General features: G+C 42.8%; 1 long non-coding RNA gene across 2 annotated transcripts; it reads left to right on the top strand.

Annotated features, from left to right (window-relative positions):
* The first annotated feature begins 1,499 nt into the window (after nucleotides 1–1,499).
* LOC120723426 lies at nucleotides 1,500–4,944 on the top strand. Of its 2 annotated transcripts, XR_005693743.1 has the most exons (4): nucleotides 1,500–1,520; nucleotides 3,053–3,325; nucleotides 3,581–4,754; nucleotides 4,916–4,944. It is a non-coding gene; the product is annotated as an uncharacterized LOC120723426 (long non-coding RNA). The 2 variants fall into 2 exon arrangements; XR_005693742.1 differs by lacking the exon at nucleotides 1,500–1,520 and having other exon boundaries at nucleotides 2,073–3,325.
* Nucleotides 4,945–11,606: the final 6,662 nt, after the last annotated feature.

Raw genomic sequence — 11,606 nt, forward strand, 5'->3', positions numbered from 1 at the left:
TTTTTTATCCTCATTTTTATGGTTTTATTTATTCTTATCTTGTTCTTTTAACCCTTATCTAACTTGGCAGTGTGCATGCTCTTTCTTCTGTACATATGACAATAAACGCTTTGAATCTTGAATCTTTGAATCTTGAATCTGTTCACATCTATATGTTTCAGCTTTGTCCTTCAGTCACAACCTGGTGCATCTTCATCTTAACTTCCTGCTTTTATCGTGGTTAAAGCTGATGAATCCTCTGGAGATCAAACACTGATGGTGTTATTGGAGCTGAGTGAAGTTTGATGGCTTTATTATCCACGCTGTGACACATGGCAGCTGTCAGAGCAGAACACATGAAGTCAGCAGTTGTGTTTAAATTCAGTTTAAATTCAGGGACATGGAGCCCCTGTTGATCCTCTACCCAATCACACGAGCCACGGTGTGAGAATGGGTGTGGGTCACAATCAGCCAAGGTTTTGGGTGAACCCATTGTGAGATCTAGCCCCACCCTATCATATGATTTCCTGTCATCAAATGTCCCAGGATGTGAGTGGGCATTAAGGTGTCCATGTCCCTCTTTGGTGACACTCCCATAGGGCTTAAAATCTGGGACGCTCCACCATTTGACCTTCGAACTGAAAAAGCTTCTCGGATGAAGGTGAAACGTCTTCAAGCAACTTAAAGAAGTCCAGACGCTTTTCTTTCCAAGCTCCTTCAACAACATCATTCATAGAACAATTTCCAGTTTCTTTTGCTCGGCTACAGTTTGGATGGATTTGCATTTAAAGATGCAACAAGAAAAAATGGTTAGGGGTAGGAGGTCAAAGGTCAGAGCTCCTGTGGGTCTGAGGGCAGCCTCACGCTGGAGAAGGATGAAGGAGTCTGACCTGAGCCAGTGTTTGACATGAACACATCAGCACTGCTGTCAGTGAGCCTAACGACAGCCGTTAGCATAATTTCAGTGTTTCAGTCATAAAAACACTTCCTGTCTCTGTGGTGGTTACAGTGACATCATGCAGTTTGTGTTTTGACCTCCAGAGGGCGACAAATCAGCACAGACAGAGAGCTCCATTCAAACTTTGCTGCCATCAGGAATAATTCTTCAAATATAATCATCAGTGTTTGAGCAGTTATGATATCAGGGACAATCTAGACATGTGTGACAATACTGAACATGTCACATGACACACCTTAGACATCATGTGATCCACTCTCAGTCTGCACTTTCATTCATGACTTCAACAGGTTGAAATGAGCTTTGAAGAAACATCAGTTCAGTGCTCAAATATTTAAACGCTGCAGGAAGAAGAACAACAAAGTGATGACAGATGTTTGTGCTTCAAACAGGAAAACCAGCAGAAATAAATCACAGCCTGCCAGAGGTTTGGAGTTTCCGAGGTGCTCCTGAACACAGCACAGTGTCCCAATGCTCCTGATTGTCCTCAAACGTCTCTTTGGGTGTTTCCTTCCTGCTCAAAGTTTACTTTCACTTCCTGAACTTCGTGGAGTGGAGCTTGTTGTTGGTGTGTGAAGAAACTGTAAGTTTGCTTCGTTTCCTCCTTTAACAGTTTGTCTTTAGGAACTTTACTGTTTGTTCAGCTCATGTTTGATTTCTTCACACAACAAACTGTGTGTGTTTGTATTTCCGGTCTCTCCATTAAAGTCAGTGTGTAATGTTTCCTGGCTAACATCAGCTGTGTGCAGCTTAGTTCAGCACAAATCTGCCGCTCCATAGTTCACGGTAACGGACTCACAGCTGGACCAACGAGGCCGAGTGTGTCCGCCACTCTGAGCTACGTTCGTGTTTGTGTACTTGTAGTTTGTACTTTGAGTTCACTCAGAGCCCACAGAGGGCGCAGCGTACGTGATGACGCCACAGCCCTTTACCTCCTTTACTGCCACTGTGATTAATATTTACACAGGAGACACCTGCAGAGCTCTGACGCTAAGCTAGCCACACAGCATGCTAACACTAAGCTAACACTAAGCTAACCAAGAACCCAGAGTGACGTTAAAGCTGAGTAAACACTGACCCCAGACCAGCACCGTGATAAAGTGAGCTGCTGCTGCTGAACTTGAACAGGTAACAAAGTGATGAGCAGTCAGGCTGCAGGTTTCTACCTGTTCATGCTTCTACAGTAGAATCACTTTGAAGTGTCTTTGTGCTGTTTCATCTTTGATTTGTGTTCATAAACACTCAGAGAAACATCACGTGACCTCATCAGGATCTGTGTTGGTGTGTGGGGCTGTACCTCAGCTTTATGTTGTTACATGCTCATTTGTTCATTTTACACAGTAACATCAAAGTAATGTTATGAGGAGTAATGAAGTAACGTACTCCATTACTTTTAATTAAAGTGTTCTGTGTAATATGTGTAATAATGACTGTTTTGAGTAATGACCAACACTGATCACAACAAAGAGGAAATGCCTCCAACATGCACAAACATTTGAGCCACAACATGCAGTTAATGTGCACAAATGTCTTTGATATGCTGCTCAGTGATGGTGGTGACTGTCAGAGCAGAGCTACTGAGAATCAATAAGTAATATCAATGATGGGATCAGAATCACTAAATTCTTCTCATCCCTGTCAGTATCATACATGTGCTGTATAATGTGATAAATGTAGAGGTGCTGGCTGTTCTCTCACTCTGCTGTTTAGCTGTAAAGGACGCCTCCCTGCCTTTGTCTCATTCATGACCTTTAATAGTCTCTTCTAACATGCAGAGATCTGTATGATCTGTTTCATAGAGTCTAACCAGCCTGTACAGGTAACAACAACAGTCACTGCATCACTGACACACAAACGTCATCTCTGTCAATAACAACATTCATACATGGAATAAAAACACATCAGTGGATCATTGCTGGAGCTGATGTTTGTGCTCCTGGTGCAAAGGCTCTCAGTTTCCTCCTTGAAATAACATCAGTGGTGGGTCAGCGACATGCTTTCTTTCCCTCTCAGGTTTAAATATCTGGGACTCTCCACCGTTTGGTTTTAGAGCTGAAGAAGCTTCTCTGATGAAACGTCTTCAAGAAACTTAAAGACGTCTCTTTTCTCTCCAAGCGCCTTAGATCACATGACCTGGATGACTGAACCTACAGACATATTGACCTGATTTCTAGGTCACATGACAGGTCAGAGGTCAGCGACTGTAACTCAGTTCCTCCTGTTAATGTGAACTCACTGAGTGTTTGTGGTTTACCTCTCAGACTGACTGAAGATGATGATGGAGGAAGAGGAGGACAGAGCAGAGTCTGCAGGGTCCAGCTGTCGTCTGTGAGGAGTGACCGGTCCAAAGGTCGACTCCAGCTTCAGTGGTGAACCGGGAGCAACGAGGTCAGAGAGCTGAACTCACTGAGTAACAGAAATAATTCTGCACTGACATTATAATCAGTGTTGACTCTGGTTGATTGTCTGACTGTGTTTGTGAGCTGAGAGGAAATGAAAATGAGTTTGTAACAAAAATCAGTTTTGTCCAGTTTTCCTGTAAACAGCTGAACTCTAATCTAAGAGGATGTTACTGACAGGAAACAGCTGCATTATCTGCAGTCTGTGTGATCACAGCTGCTTCAATCATGTTTGTGTCTGCAGAGGTCAGAGGTCACAGTCTGCAGGGTCCAGCTGTCCGTCTGTGAGGAGTGACCGGTCCAAAGGAAACAATCCACGCTTCAGTGGTGAACCTGGAGCAACGAGGTCAGAGAGCTGTGATGACTCCTTTACATGTTTGTGTTTCCTGGATAAATATGACCTGAAACATCCTCAGATTGTTACAAAGATTCATTAAAAAGAAAACAATGAAAGAGAAAAGATCCAAATGTTCGACTTGGTCATTTGCTGTTTGAGGACAGTGATGCTCATATCTGTGGGGAAAGTGTGACCTGAGTGGGTTCATGTTTGTCTTTAAAGAACAGAGCTGCTCTGATTCTCTTTGTGTCTGATCTGTTAAACAGTCTGAGAGGTCACACAGAGACCCAGCAGCTAAAGCCTGGATCATACTGGCTGCTGTTACTCCATCAGGACAACACTGAACCACAGTGGTGTGGATGTAGTGGATAAATCCCACCATACTGATGCTCAGAGTTAACCACAGGGAACAAAACCAGATGTTACCTTCAGATTGTGACCTTTGGAGTGGACGATGCAGATTTCAATAGAGAATAAATGTTGTTGTTTTTCAGCTGTGAAGAAAGAATCTAATTTTCTGAACTTAAGAATTTATGATGCTGGAAACAACATGGAGACTATAACACAACATTTCCACTGTGTTCATAGAATGAATGTAAAACTGTCAGACATTCATTAAATATGCAAAATGTCTACAGAAGCATCAGAGGGTCAGACGTGAAGCACTCAGTGATTTTGATCAAATGACTCATCAGTTATTGATCTGTACTACACTGATCTACCACGTTAGTAAAGCTGGTGTTCTGGTGGTGGAGGGAGACCTCGGATCATGTTCTGGTTTTGGAGCAGTGATCTGCTGATGGTTCAGTTTGATGAGCTTCTTCAAAATCATCCCTGACATCACCACTGAAAGGACGTCCATGAAAACAGACTGAAAATTACTGATATGTTCACAATCTGAGAGTTTAAAACTTGACAGACTTGATTCAGATGAAGTTATTTGAGCAGAAACTCCTGGATCTTTATCCTGTGTTGATCTAATCCTTCATGGTTCCTCCACAGAGTGGACCAGCAGAGCTCAGAGGTTCCCAGTGGTCAGTCTGCCCAGCAGCATCAAACACAGCTGGACTCCATATTTATGGTCTGTACATGTACAACAACTACTGTTACATCTGTTCTGTTCACAGTCATCTCCATGCTGCTCTTTGTAGACCAGTGGATCGTCAGTGTGTCCAACATGGATCTGATGTTTGGCTCCATGATTTCAGCCTGATTGGCTCATTCATAAATATTCTGTTCCAGCTGCTGGAGGACAACATCATCACTTTTGTGAAGAACGAGCTGAAGAAGATCCAGAAGGTTCTGAGTCCAGATTACCCAGAATGCTTAGAGAGTCAGAGGAGCAGCAGCAGAGAGGCATTTGTGAAGATCACAGTGGACTTCCTGAGGAGAATGAAGCAGGAGGAGCTGGCTGACCGTCTGCAGAGCAGTAAGAGGATTTATCTAAAGATTTAAGCTGCTGGATAAATGAACATTTTCCAGAGATGGAAGATGGAGCAACATGTTTTAAAGATTAGTTCTTTTTGGAATTGAGTGTTTATTTTTCTTCTCATTCAGAACTTCAAGCTGCAGTTTGTCATCGTAACCTTAAATCCACCCTGAAGAAGAAGTTCCAGTGTGTGTTTGAGGGCATCGCTAAAGCAGGAAACCCAACCCTCCTGAATCAGATCTACACAGAGCTCTACATCACAGAGGGAGGGACTGCAGAGGTCAATGATGAACATGAGGTCAGACAGATTGAAACAGCATCCAGGAAACCAGACAGACCAGAAACAACCATCAGACAAGAAGACATCTTTAAAGCCTCACCTGGAAGAGATGAACCAATCAGAACAGTGCTGACAAAGGGAGTGGCTGGCATTGGGAAAACAGTCTTAACACAGAAATACAGCCTGGACTGGGCTGAAGACAAAGCCAACCAGGACATCCAGTTCATATTTCCATTCACTTTCAGAGAGCTGAATGTGCTGAAAGAGGAAAAGTTCAGCTTGGTGGGACTTGTTCATCACTTCTTTACTGAAACCAAAGAAGCAGGAATCTGCAGCTTTGAAGACTTCCAGGTTGTGTTCATCTTTGATGGTCTGGATGAGTGTCGACTTCCTCTGGACTTCCACAAAACTACAATCCTAACTGACCCTAGAAAGTCCACCTCAGTGGATGTGCTGCTGATAAACCTCATCAGGGGGAAACTGCTTCCCTCTGCTCGCCTCTGGATAACCACACGACCTGCAGCAGCCAATCAGATCCCTCCTGACTGTGTTGGCATGGTGACAGAGGTCAGAGGGTTCACTGACCCACAGAAGGAGGAGTACTTCAGGAAGAGATTCAGAGATGAGGAGCAGGCCAGCAGGATCATCTCCCACATCAAGACATCACGAAGCCTCCACATCATGTGCCACATCCCAGTCTTCTGCTGGATCACTGCTACAGTTCTGGAGGATGTGCTGGAAACCAGAGAGGGAGGACAGCTGCCCAAGACCCTGACTGAGATGTACATCCACTTCCTGGTGGTTCAGGCCAAAGTGAAGAAGGTCAAGTATGATGGAGGAGCTGAGACAGATCCACACTGGAGTCCAGAGAGCAGGAAGATGATGGAGTCTCTGGGAAAACTGGCTTTTGATCAGCTGCAGAAAGGAAACCTGATCTTCTATGAATCAGACCTGACAGAGTGTGGCATCGATATCAGAGCAGCCTCAGTGTACTCAGGAGTGTTCACACAGATCTTTAAAGAGGAGAGCGGACTGTACGAGGACAAGGTGTTCTGCTTCATCCATCTGAGTGTTCAGGAGTTTCTGGCTGCTCTTCATGTCCATCTGACCTTCATCAACTCTGGACTCGATCTGCTGGAACAACAACAAACAACCTCCCAGAAGTCTGAAAGAGGAGAATCTGCAGAGAAACACTTCTACCAGAGTGCTGTGAACAAGGCCTTACAGAGTCCAAATGGACACCTGGACTTGTTCCTCCGCTTCCTCCTGGGTCTTTCACTGCAGACCAATCAAACTCTCTTACGAGCCCTGATAACACAAACAGGAAGTAGCTCACAGACCAATCAGGAAACAGTCCAGTACATCAAGGAGAAGCTCAGTGAGAATCTGTCTGCAGAGAAAAGCATCAATCTGTTCCACTGTCTGAATGAACTGAATGATCGTTCTCTAGTGGAGGGGATCCAACAGTCCCTGAGATCAGGACGTCTCTCCACAGATGAACTGTCTCCTGCTCAGTGCTCAGCTCTGGTCTTCATCTTACTGTCATCAGAAGAAGATCTGGATGTGTTTGACCTGAAGAAATACTCTGCTTCAGAGAAGGCTCTTCTGAGGCTGCTGCCAGTGGTCAAAGCCTCCAACAAAGCTCTGTGAGTAAACATGTTGTCATCGCTTCATTGTTAAAATCATAGGAAATTGATCAGAAATGCTGAGTTCAAAGAGCACTGTAACATTTTTTTAAAATAGTGAATTAAATGATCATCAGTCACTCAGTAAATATATGGTAGTTTTAATGTTTCACTCCAGCATTTCTAAAACACACTTTGTTCTGTAACTCTTATCAAAGGACAATCCAGACCCAGCTTATAAGAACATGAGCTCTGATGCTTCAGCCCCTCTGACAGGTTTATTATCCTCAGCTTGTTCACTTGTCTCCAACTCCAGGAGTTTGGTTGTTTTATTCTAAAGCACAAACTTCACCTGCCAGACTTCACCTACATCTTTTTCTGATGTTCGTAATTTAAGTTCAAGTTTGTATCTCACTTTCAGTGCACACCCTCCCTTTTTAAATATAAATCTCTGCTGTGCTGTCATGTTTTCATTCCGTATGGAGGGAGAAACTCGGTCTTCATTACTGAAATTGCCTCTAAGGTTGTGTTTCTTGTCAGTAACCATGTGTAACTGTAAGGCTTCCATAACCAGTGTTCCCACAGAATTACTCTCTACGGTTTCCTCCCACTGTCCACAGACATGCAGTTAGATTACCTGGTGATCTAAACTTCATGCAGGTGTGAGTGAGAGTGGTTGTCTGTCCCTCTGTGGGCTTAGTGGAAGAGACTGGATGGATCTCTGCTTTGTCTTTGATATATCCTGACAGCAAACATTCTCCATGAAGTTTGCATTTTCAACTCAATTCAATTTTATTCATATAGCTCCAAATCACAACAAAAGTCTCCTCAAGGCACCTCATAGATACAGAGAAAAACCCAACAATCATATGACCCCCTATGAGCAGCACTTTGGTGACAGTGTGAAGGAAAAACTCCCTTTTAACAGGAAGAAACCTCCAGCAGAACCAGGCTCAGGGAGGGGCGGGGCCATCTGCTGCGATTGGTTGGGGTGAGAGAAGGAAGACAGGATTTCAGCTCATTTCCTTTATACGCACCTTTAACAGGAAGAGGTTTATACAGCTAGTGTTTAAAATCCAGTGTTCCTCACAGTACACAGGTAACGAGCATAATGATTATTGAATTAGTAACATTTTCTAAAATCATTGTTTTAGTTAATATTGTATGATAGTGTACACAGAATTATTAGCTCAGTAGGCAGAGTGGTCGCCCCGTGATCATAAGGTCAGGGGTCGAATCCACCGAATAGTTACCTTGTGGTACCCCTGAGCAAGGTTCCATCAAGGTACCAATCGTGTGCACTGGATTGGTAGCACTCATAGTCTCAAAGGTTTAAAATAAAAAAAAGGTTCAACATATAAACAAATTTAATTTGATCACATTTGGGTTTTTTTGTTTTTGTTTTTTCCCTTTCTCTCTCAGACTGAGCAGCTGTAATGTCTCAGAGAAAGGCTGTGAAAATCTGCTGTCACTGGTCAGCTCCCAGTCCTGTAGTCTGAGAGAGCTGGACCTGAGTACCAACAGCCTGAAGGCTTCAGCAGTAAAGCTCCTGTCTGCTGCAGTGGAGGGTCCACACGCCAAACTGAATGTTCTGAGGTCAGATCAATTTGTATTCTGTTTAGTTCTGTTTTGTTTGTGTTTGATGTTTGTTTTTGTTTATGTCTTTATCCAGTTATCCTTGTTTCATAGCATTTTTATTCATTTCCAAGTTAAAGTGAAGCTTTACTAACCTGCTCAGCACAAGACAATAAGCTATTGCACCCTGATTACACTTTAACAACAATCTTTATTCATGTTTTATCTTCAGACTTAACATCTGTGAACTCTCAGAGGAAAACTGTGAAGCTCTGTCCTCAGTTCTCAGCTCACAGTCGTCTAGTCTGACAGAGCTGGACCTGAGTATCAGAAAGCTGCAGGATTCAGGAGTGAAGCTTCTGTCTGCTGGACTACAACGTTTAAACTGTAAACTGAATACTCTGAGGTCAGATCAGAAAACGTTTTGTTGTTAGAATTATTAATTAAAGTTCATCCATATGATGTTGTATCTTAGTATGTTTATGTTTCCTTTAAAAATAGAAAGTCAAGATTTAATGTTGTGAAATGTATTAACAAACTCTACATGAGTACTTGTTGTATAGACTGTCTTTTATTTTTCAGACTGAGTGGCTGTAACCTGTCAGAGAGAAGCTGTGAAGCTCTGTGCTCAGTCCTCAGCTCCCAGTCCTCCAGTCTGAGAGAGCTGGACCTGAGTAACTCTGACCTGCAGGATTCAGGAGTGAAGCTTCTGTCCTCTGGACTAAAGAGTTTCACAGTGTGCAGTGGAAACTCTCAGGTCAGGATTCAAACTTTCCCACAGATAGCATTTGAAATGTGACTTATATTATTGTATAAACAGTACCTTTATACAGCTGTCAGTGAACTTTTATTTACATTGAGTGGATAATTGGACTCTGAATTACTAAAAGTTGTTATAGTCAGGTCTTTTGTTTATTTAAAAAAATACTTGATGAACTGCCTAATTTAAAGATTTAGGCTCCTTTGGGCCCAAAAGTATATATTTGATTTCTTTGTGGTAACATAGTGAAGGAAGCATAATGGGCGACCTGACTTTGAGGTGGCTCCGCTTGTTTTGTTTGTTGTATTCCACAAGTACTGTCTTGAATGTTACAAAGGCTGATTAATGTTCTGCAAAATGAGCAATGTTGTTTTTTTATCCTTTCTCGTCTACAACACTTGGGCAGGCCACCAAACTTTTTTTGCTTGACATTTCTAATTCGCTTACAGTTGTGTTATTTTAAACGGAACTATTAGCACCTCGTCCCATACTAACATACATTTTTTTCACTTCTACTGAGAGAAGCAGGGGAATGACCCTGGTGTGTGAGCCCGGTGGTTTCATCCCAGCAAAGAAAGAGGGAGCGCACACTGGGGCTGCACAAGATGCCACGTAGTAAAATGGCCAAAATAGTTTGATTTAAAAAGCAGGCGAGTTTCTACCCTGGTAGAAAATACAGGGTTTTGTTTCTGGTGGCCCGGATTGTGGGAGGAGGGGAGTCCGCCCGGTAAGACTAACTATACAACTGGAAGAATGGACGGGTGAGAGCCGTGCATGACCAGTAAGTCTTTTCCCTACGAAACATAAAAACATGAATAAAGTAACTGCAGTAGCCTTAAAGGTGAGGAGTCAATGGTGTTTGCACTGTTGGTGAGAGAGGGTTGGAAGGCGTCCACAAATTAATGGTGGCACTATGTTTAATTTTGGGGATATGTTTGTAAGGCCTGAAAACAGCTGTCTCAAAGGAAAGGTTATTGTTTTTATTATGAAGGTTTAATACTAAAGTCCGGGGGGTGAACGGGCCAAAGAGCCGTGGTTTTGCACAAAGAAATGGATGACTCAAGACGTTTTGGTTATTTTATCCGTTTTTACACAAGGTTTTGTTAAAAAATGAAAATGTGCAACAAGTTGAATTGGCGAAATTGGTTAGTGAAAAGCTTAAATACTGAATGGATAGTTTGTTTATCCTTTGGTAGGAAGAGGTTTGGAGAGAAGAAGAGCACAGTCCAGGCCTAAAGAAAAAATGCGTGTTCTTAATAAGTAATAATGGGAAATTTGGCATTTATATAGTGCTTTTCGAGACGCCTAAGGACGCCTTTACAATTTGTCCCCAGCATTCATTAGTCCTCACATCACAACACTGGTTTGTGAGGTTTAAGGCTACAGTTTGGTAGCTTGCCCAATAGCGCGACATCGCCCCCTCGGTGTCAATCACATAATAGCGGTAGGTGTGAAGTTGTGCCCTTTGCCCCAAGGAAACAAAATGACCAAGACGCAGAGAGAAGCTGGCTCATGCAAGACCAGACCAAGCCGGTCTCTTGTAAACCTACATGGTTCACTGGTCCCAGGCACAAAAAAACCAAAGCGACAGCGAACCGGCGTAACTAGAACAACTGGGCTAACTAGCAAAGATCAGCTACTGCGGCACCAAACAAGCTGAAAGGACAGTAAATGTAAGTTGGACATAAGAGGGATGACACGGTGTGGTCCGAAGTTCACTCTTTAGCCAACTCTGGTCCACTTCCGGTGGTTGTCAGCCCAGAACACAACTGAATGGACAACGAAATCCCAAGCGTGGTTGGGAAAAAGAGCCTTTAAGGTCGGTTTTAGGCAACTTTTTGTATTCTTTTCCATGAGTTGATTCCTTTGGGGCTGTGATCACTTGAAGGCCAAATGAAATCACCAAGCGTGTGGGAAAAATAGGAAGCTAAGGTTCCGGTTTTTGAGGCACTTAGTCTTCCACTTGATTGATTCCTTGTGTGCCCTTGTGATCAGTGTGGTGGGTTTTCTTACAAAAAAGAAGTACACAAATACAAATACAATGACCAAATAAGGAATAGATAAAGTTAACATAGTCAGGTATTATATGTAACGAATATATGTAACATACATCAAGTATAGCTAAATATAGAGCCATATATAGGAGCAAAAGGATCACAGTAAACTATAAATGCCAGTAATTTTTTAAACACAAAGTTAGGTAAATCGTACATAAATCTATCCGATCAGTGATCAGGGTACTGTAGGAAAATACTTTCTACTAA

Source organism: Simochromis diagramma, unplaced genomic scaffold (genome assembly GCF_900408965.1).
Source record: "Simochromis diagramma unplaced genomic scaffold, fSimDia1.1 OVJJ01000165.1, whole genome shotgun sequence".
NCBI lineage: Eukaryota > Metazoa > Chordata > Actinopteri > Cichliformes > Cichlidae > Simochromis > Simochromis diagramma.